Consider the following 7,921-nt stretch of genomic DNA (forward strand, 5'->3'; position numbering starts at 1 on the left):
CGCCCTGTTCGTCAGTCTTGTTGTCATTCTGGTAAACCCAGAAGCCATGTATCACCTGCCTCACAGGTTCGTATTTAATCCATGCAATATGTGACCATGTTCTGTAAATATCAGATTTCATTTTTACTTAATGATTAAACTTAATTATCGAAGAAAATGTGATTGATTGCCTATAGCTGACATAGAAGTGTATAGTGGAATGTCCTTCACTTGACGATTATCCTATTATTTTAAATCAGAAAACTAGACAATTTAAAAAAAGTAAGATACTCTTAGACCAAAAAAAAAAAAAAACACCAATGTACAATCCACAAAGTTAAAAGGTGGATTTTTCTGATTTGCAAAGTGTACAACAGTGTCTTAGTACAAGCAAATGTAATGACCATATTTGAAAAGATCTTGTCAACATTGAGGGTCAAACATTGTCATGTTTGTCACCAAATTTAAAACTATTTAAAAATTGAAGTGTTGGGTTATCATTTTTCACCTTAGCATTTGTAGGTTTTATTAATATTTGCAATAAGTTTACTCAGTGATTTGATTTCTGACTGGCCTTAGGTTTGATGCAAGGGACTGTGGATTCCCAGTGTCACAGGAAGTTATTCAAGAGTTTGAGGACACTCTGCCACTGCAGCGCAGTCTCTGTGGTGATGGTAATCTCCAAGTTCATTTTGAGGACTTACAAAGACAGAATGGGCTTTATCCACCAGTCAACTGGATAACAGCTGTTGAGAATTACATAGCACTCAAAAATATGTCAGGACTTTAAAAGTCCAAAGAACAACTTTTATTTGCTCACTGCATAAATCAATGTTTTACTGTACATCAATGATTGAAACAGTATATAAAATCTAAAGTTGTGTGCAAAGAACATGTCAAGGATACTGATCCTTGATCAAAAATGTCTCTCAAAATAAAAGCTATTTTTCCTTAAAACTCCAGTATATCAGTACAATCAAAAATATTAACCTGAGTGTTCCTTTTTTTTTTTTTTTACTTAGTGGCTTGAAATGTTCAACTATAACATAAGTGTAGCTTAAAACATTACTTGTACAAACATGCCTGCATCTTAAAATAGGAAAGAACAAATTGGCACATGTGCAACATTTCAATAAAACTCTTACATAAACCACAGTATATCAGAGAAAGATGTTTAGCTTCAAGGAAGACCAAACCCAGGGGAATTTTGCATGCCGTAATCCATGGCTTCTTGAAACTCTTCATAACTGGGTAAGATTGGAATTTTGATTGTATTTGTACATACATTTGCCATGGGAAAGCGTGAGCTCTTTTGAAAAACTAGCTTTGGCTGAGGCTGTATTGCTGCAGGAGGAACTTCTTTCAGTCCAGTCCCAAACATAAGCACGTCTTCCAAGGAAGGACTAGCCTCTTTTTCTAGGGGGAGCAAAAGAAGAATGTTAGACATGTTTTTTTTTATTTTTTGGTACTTTATACATTTGCTGTAGTGATAATTCTGCACATTTCTTATTCTAACATATATAATACCTTCCAGGTAGAGCAGATAATCTCGCCAGTAGCTCAGCACCCTGGCCTCCTCCTGACGGTTGGTGCTACCAGACTGACTGAACTGCACGTGGAAGATGTAGCATCAGCTGTCAGCTTAGTCTCAGTGTAGCACATGGTCGAGAAGAAGAGTGAAGGATGTTGTTCCAAGGCATTGACAAAATCAAGTGTTGCTAATCCCTCTTTGAACCTAAAAAAGTGCCATGTCAAAAAGTGACTACTACAATGGGGTTATGTGAACAACTACTGAAAGATATAGGGCCAGTTTCACCGTCAGGGCTTAGATTAAGCCAGGATTAGGCCTTAGTTTAATTAGGACATTTAAGCAGTTTTTATAAACACCCTAGACAAAAACATCACTGGTGCACATCTTGAGACAAAACAATGGCACTGACATATTTTAAGATATGCCAGTACAAGTTACTTTCAGTTAAAACAGCTCAAATATGCATTTTAGTCTGGGACTAGTTTAAGCCTTGTCTGTGAAACCGGGGACACAGATTTTCCATTTTAACAGCAAGAAATTAGGTGACACTACTTCAGCCACAATATTTAGCCTTTGAAAAATGTGTTGAAAGTATTAAAGTACTCAAGTTAAAATATAAAACTATTTAACATTGTTTTAAAAGTCCACAGAGTAAGAATAATATTGTACCTCTGGATGGAAACATGGTTTCGATAGATGAAATACCATTGAATGTAATCATCGATCACTTTTTTCTTTTCCTCCAGAGTCCTCATGAATCTGTAGCAGCCAGCTGTCTGTAGCATGCTTGAGTACTTTGCTGTGAGCTCCTGGAGTTCACTCAGTGATGCGGCATTCTCTATCTAGAGGAAAATAAAAACAATAAATGTTTTTATTATTATCATTATCATTATTAATATTATTGTAACAGTTAACAGTCCGTTACTTTTAAAGAAATTAGTATGGCTGTTTTAATTAATTGTTTAATGGCTGGTATTTAAAACAGATACTAATGACAGGTTGTGTAACTAATTTCTATATTGTACATATTTAGGCATACGTTACATAATTATCATTTATGGTCTACCTTCCAGTACCTGTGTGCACAAAGGTTTGTTTGGGTGTAGCACATCATTATCAAAGGATCTGATAAGAATATTAAACATGCCTAATTATATTTCATTGACCTTGGTTGGTAATGGCCACCAAAAAATCTGATTTTGTTGTTGAATAAATGTACATTTTGAGAGATTTTAAATTAAACTCAAACTGAAATTTTAACCCTTTTGATACCAGATATTAATATATCAGGCTAAAAATAACCAATCATAACATTTAAGACAACATGTCAAACAGTTTGTCAAACATATGGTTTGTACAGCAATTAAGATAACATTAATGTGGGTAGTTTTGTGTCAATTGATAAAAGTAAATTTTTTGAAGTTGTTTGTAATCCCAGTTTAACAAATTACCTCAACGAGGGCCTTTCTGACCTCTTCGTCATGAATGTCCTCAACTGGGGCTTCAATTGTCTTTACTTTACCAATTAAGTAAAGAAAAAAGTTCGGCGAAAGACATCGAGGCCCTGGACCGCCATGAACAATGGACACAGCAATCATCCGTCCAATATTGAAGTATTCATTTTCTTCTGCAGCTAAAAATGACAATATTTAAAAGTTAGGACACAATGATTTACAACACTGTAAAAACGTCATAAAAGTATTACCTTTGCTATCAAAGGAGAGATATTTGGCATTGTCTTTGCCTTCAAATATCCTCCTCGTTTTGATGGTGTTCATCAAAAGAGTCAGAAATTCTCGAGTTGGCCCCCCGCTGTCCAAGGCCTCTTCAGTCATACCGGCATCGTCTGTGAATTTCACCATCAAGCTGTAGGTGGGATCAAATGAGGATCGCCTGAAACCTCTTAAGGCACCATCCCAGACATTTGCCCGGTTAATGTTAAATCTGCAACAGGATGTTTTTTTAAGACTTTGTGCCAGATTTGACACTATGTCTGCAGCTGTCAGCCCATCATGTCCATCACTGGAAAAAAACAAAACAAAAAATGAGTAAGCCATTCCACACTTCTCAGAAATAATAAACACAATTTGGACCTCACAACTTTAGGAATAAAAAAAATAAAAAATAAAAAAATCATAAAATCATTCTTCTAGATAACAGGAGAAACAGCTTGGCAGATTTTTGTAAATTAGAACAAGTGCTCATATTACCTGTCTTTCTCTGACAGTTTCTCTACTTCCTCAAGATCTGAGGAACTGCTGTCAATGGTGATGGGTGCATAGATATGGGTATATGCACTGTGGAAGGGAGAACAATAACAGTTGATCCAGAAAGTATTCTGAAACAGATGTTTTGTTGTTGTATCTGTATTCCAGATCTTTTTAATAGTTTAATCTTGTAGGTTTAATAGTTTTATTTCAAATCCAGTGAAATATTATGTAAAATTATGCCTTGTGACTTACCTGTAGAAGTCACATGACTTAGGTTCACCCACTGAGGTAGTTGTATGTTTAGGTCTTGCTGCACTCTTGGCCTGTAACACAGACAAAACCACACAGCACAATAAGAACTTAGAATAATAATCACAGAATTAACCAGAAAAATGAACACATTCTGGTGAATTTACATTACAGAATATGACATACATGCTTATTAGATGACTGGGATGTTGATGCCACAGATGTTGTGGCTGACCTATAACAAATTATTAAATTAGTAGATTATCATTGTGTTGTAAATAACATAAAATGTTATACATTCATATAGCTGGCACAGGGACCAAAAAAAAGCAGTAGGGGTTCAATCTTCAGCTGGCTGGCGGTAGCAGCCACTGACAGGTCACGTGACCTGGTGGCAGCTGCCAGTCTGGTTCTGGCTGGTCACGTGACCTGCCATTGGCGCTGGTGGCAGCTGCCAGTCTGATTATGGCAGGTCTGTCAGAGGTTCTGGTGGCTGGCAGAGTATAACACGTTCCCTATATCTCTGTCGCTGCATGAAAATACATAATTGTATTATTAATAATATAAAATTATGACTTTATTCTTTTGTATAATTCACGTTTTAGATGGGTTTATCTCAATTAAAGCAGTAAAATGACCGTGATCTCAACTGGTGGAAAATGACGCATAGCCCAGCCAGCCACTGCTGAGACGCGAGTATAACACGCTCTCTAATCACTCTCACTGCATCGAAATACATAATTTTATTTTTATTAATATAATATTATGACTCTATTCTTTTGTATAATTCACGTTTTAGATGGGTTTATCTCAATTAAAGCAGTAAAATGACCGTGATCTCAACTGGTGGAAAATGACGCTCAGCCCAGCCAGCCACTGCTGAGACGCGATTATAACGCGCTCTCTAATCACTCTCGCTGCATGGAAATACATAATTTTATTATTATTAATACAGCTAATCTTATGACTATATTCTGTTGTATGGTTGGCGTTTCAGATGGGTTTACCTCAAATATATATACAATCTACTTAATGCTTTCTGTCCTCTGATTGACAGTTCATAGCCTACATATGAAGTGTAAGGCAAAAATGTACTGTACTGAAGCAACTTGATTATTCATATTTATACACAATGTTTAATGCTAAAAATTACTATTACTAATAAACTACTTTTTTCGTGTTAATGTAAGTGTCAACTATAACACAGCATGCTTTCGGGGAACATTCTATTATGATTGATTTTCAAAAAATTGAGCTATAAAAGCCTGATGTATAAATATGATGCTCAACAACAAAAAACATGCACATACTTTTGAGTATCATATTTCATACACACATGCACTGGGACTCATGATTTTTATTTATACTGTACAAACTGTACATCCTCCCATATATATATATATATATATATATATATATATATATATATATATATATATATATATATATATATAATTAATGAGAAATGGACAAATAAATGTTACCCAAACGCCTGTTGTTTACATTAACATTAAAAAATGTAAACATGTATTTTATTATTTTTAACATTAAAAAAAGAGGCATGAATAATTAGGTAAATCAAAGTTGCTGCATTCCACAAAATTTTTATCTTACACTTACAAGCTAACACTCAACAACAACTTTTTAAACATGCAAGTCCCCTCCAAATATTGTAAATATGTGAAACATATTTGTGAAACAAGTTTTCTCAGAATATGAGCAGATTTACAGGTGGTCATGTTGCTTATGCTGCCCGTGACCTTAAAAGAAATGAACAAAGTCAATGTATCTAAATGTTTACATCAAACACACCTTTTTAAAATGAAATCAAGAAATGAGACCTAAACTTCCCCACAGCCGCTAAAATTATTGTATCCAGATTTAGGATTAATGTTGAGAAAGGGTCGTATTATTAGAATAATTCACGTTTTAATTGCCATTTTTATGCTATATATTATTGCATAACTCGTGTTATTACAAAACATAAAATCGTCACAACTATTAGCAGTATGCATACAAATTAGGGAGAGTGATTAGAGAGCGCGTTATACTCGCGTCTCAGCAGTGGCTGGCTGGGCTGAGCGTCATTTTCCACCAGTTGAGATCACGGTCATTTTACTGCTTTAATTGAGATAAACCCATCTAAAACGTCAATCATACAAAACAATATAGACATAATATTATATTAATAATAATAAAATTATGTATTTCCATGCAGCGAAAGTGATTAGAGAGCGCGTTATACTCGCGTCTCGTGGCTGGCTGGGCTGAGCGTCATTTTCCACCAGTTGAGATCACGGTCATTTTACTGCTTTAATTGAGATAAACCCATCTAAAACGTAAATTATACAAAAGAATAGAGTCATAATATTATATTAATAATAATAAAATTATGTATTTCGATGCAGTGAGAGTGATTAGAGAGCGTGTTATACTCGCGTCTCAGCAGTGGCTGGCTGGGCTATGCGTCATTTTCCACCAGTTGAGATCACGGTCATTTTACTGCTTTAATTGAGTTAAACCCATCTAAAACGTGAATTATACAAAAGAATAGAGTCATAAGATTATATTAATAATAATACAATTATGTATTTTCATGCAACGATAGAAATAAGGAACGCGTTACACTCTGCCAGCCACCGCTGACAGACCTGCCAGAATCAAGACTGGCAGCTGCCACCAGCGCCACTGGCAGGTCACGTGACCTGCCAGAATCAGACTGGCAGCTGCCACCAGGTCATGTGACCTGTCAGTGGCTGCTGCCGCCAGCCAGTTGAAGATTGAACCCCCACTCAAAAAAAGTGTCAGCAGAAATTTCACTTACCACTGTCTATGCTCTGGTGTACTTCTTTCGGGACTTGACCAAAGCTGTGAGGTGTAAACATTATAATCTAAACTCATTCACAGCCTTAACACTGTATATTCTTTGCTATTTCTAATGATTGACAAGTCCAGTAGATTTTAATGCATTATAGCTGTACTGTAAGCACCGACATGCTGAACACCTAAATTCCTCAGATGTACCTACCACTGTGTCAGAAAGAGGTGACATATTGGGTTGCGCTCTAACAACAACATCATCATCCTCATCTTCTGAAATGGAGTCATCTTCATGACCTCACAAAAAATTGTGTTAAATCTCTATTTCAAATTACATGTTCAGTACTTAAAGTACTTGTAACAGAAACTATTTTGTTTTTAGTTTAAATCCACATAAAATATATATAAAGCATAGTATTTTAATACTTACCCTTTGACAACAAATCCTCAAGAGTACTGATGTACAGAGTAATCCTTTGATATGCCTTTCCAATGGCCTCTTTGTATTGTCCAATGGTAAAAGGTGTGTCAGTCCCAGGGATATTTTTTATCTGAGAGCCATCTGGATAAAGCATGACATATTCTCCAGCTTCCATGTCTTGGTTGAAATCTTTTGTTTTTTCACAGCAGCTTGTAAAAGTTGCTCAGATGACCACTGGGGATCAACATGTAGAGGTAGGTTTTTCCTCTCATGGGCTTGAAGCCATTCTTGGTCTTGCTCATGATACCAATAGAAATCTAGACCATCGGAAAGAAAAGGCAGAATACAAATAATAATACTGTTCTGTCTGACAACTTCATTAACTTAATAAAAGATTAGCTTACCTTTACTGTTTTACTTGATTTCTTTTTACTTTTTGAGAATGATCTCCTTTCAGTTTCTTTTAGTTCTCTGTATTTCATGAACTGGAGAACAGCTGAAGCTGACTTCGCTGGAATGGCACATGCATCAGTCACTGAAAAACACACACACAATCAAAAACATAGAAAAGGATTGACGAGACTGAAAAGATTATAAGTTTCTATAATTTGATGGATGGAGCTCAGTAAGAGAATATTACCTCTGGGCACTGTCGGACATGACACATGGTCATCACCTGCAGTTCTAGCGGTGTTCTCTTTAACAAAGCTT

General features: G+C 35.6%; 1 pseudogene; it reads right to left on the minus strand.

The window, feature by feature from the left end:
• Window positions 1–1,159: 1,159 nt before the first annotated feature.
• On the minus strand, window positions 1,160–7,385 carry LOC137030730 (G2/M phase-specific E3 ubiquitin-protein ligase-like; annotated as a pseudogene).
• Window positions 7,386–7,921: the final 536 nt, after the last annotated feature.

This window comes from Chanodichthys erythropterus, chromosome 11 (genome assembly GCF_024489055.1).
Source record: "Chanodichthys erythropterus isolate Z2021 chromosome 11, ASM2448905v1, whole genome shotgun sequence".
NCBI classification, from domain to species: Eukaryota; Metazoa; Chordata; class Actinopteri; order Cypriniformes; family Xenocyprididae; genus Chanodichthys; species Chanodichthys erythropterus.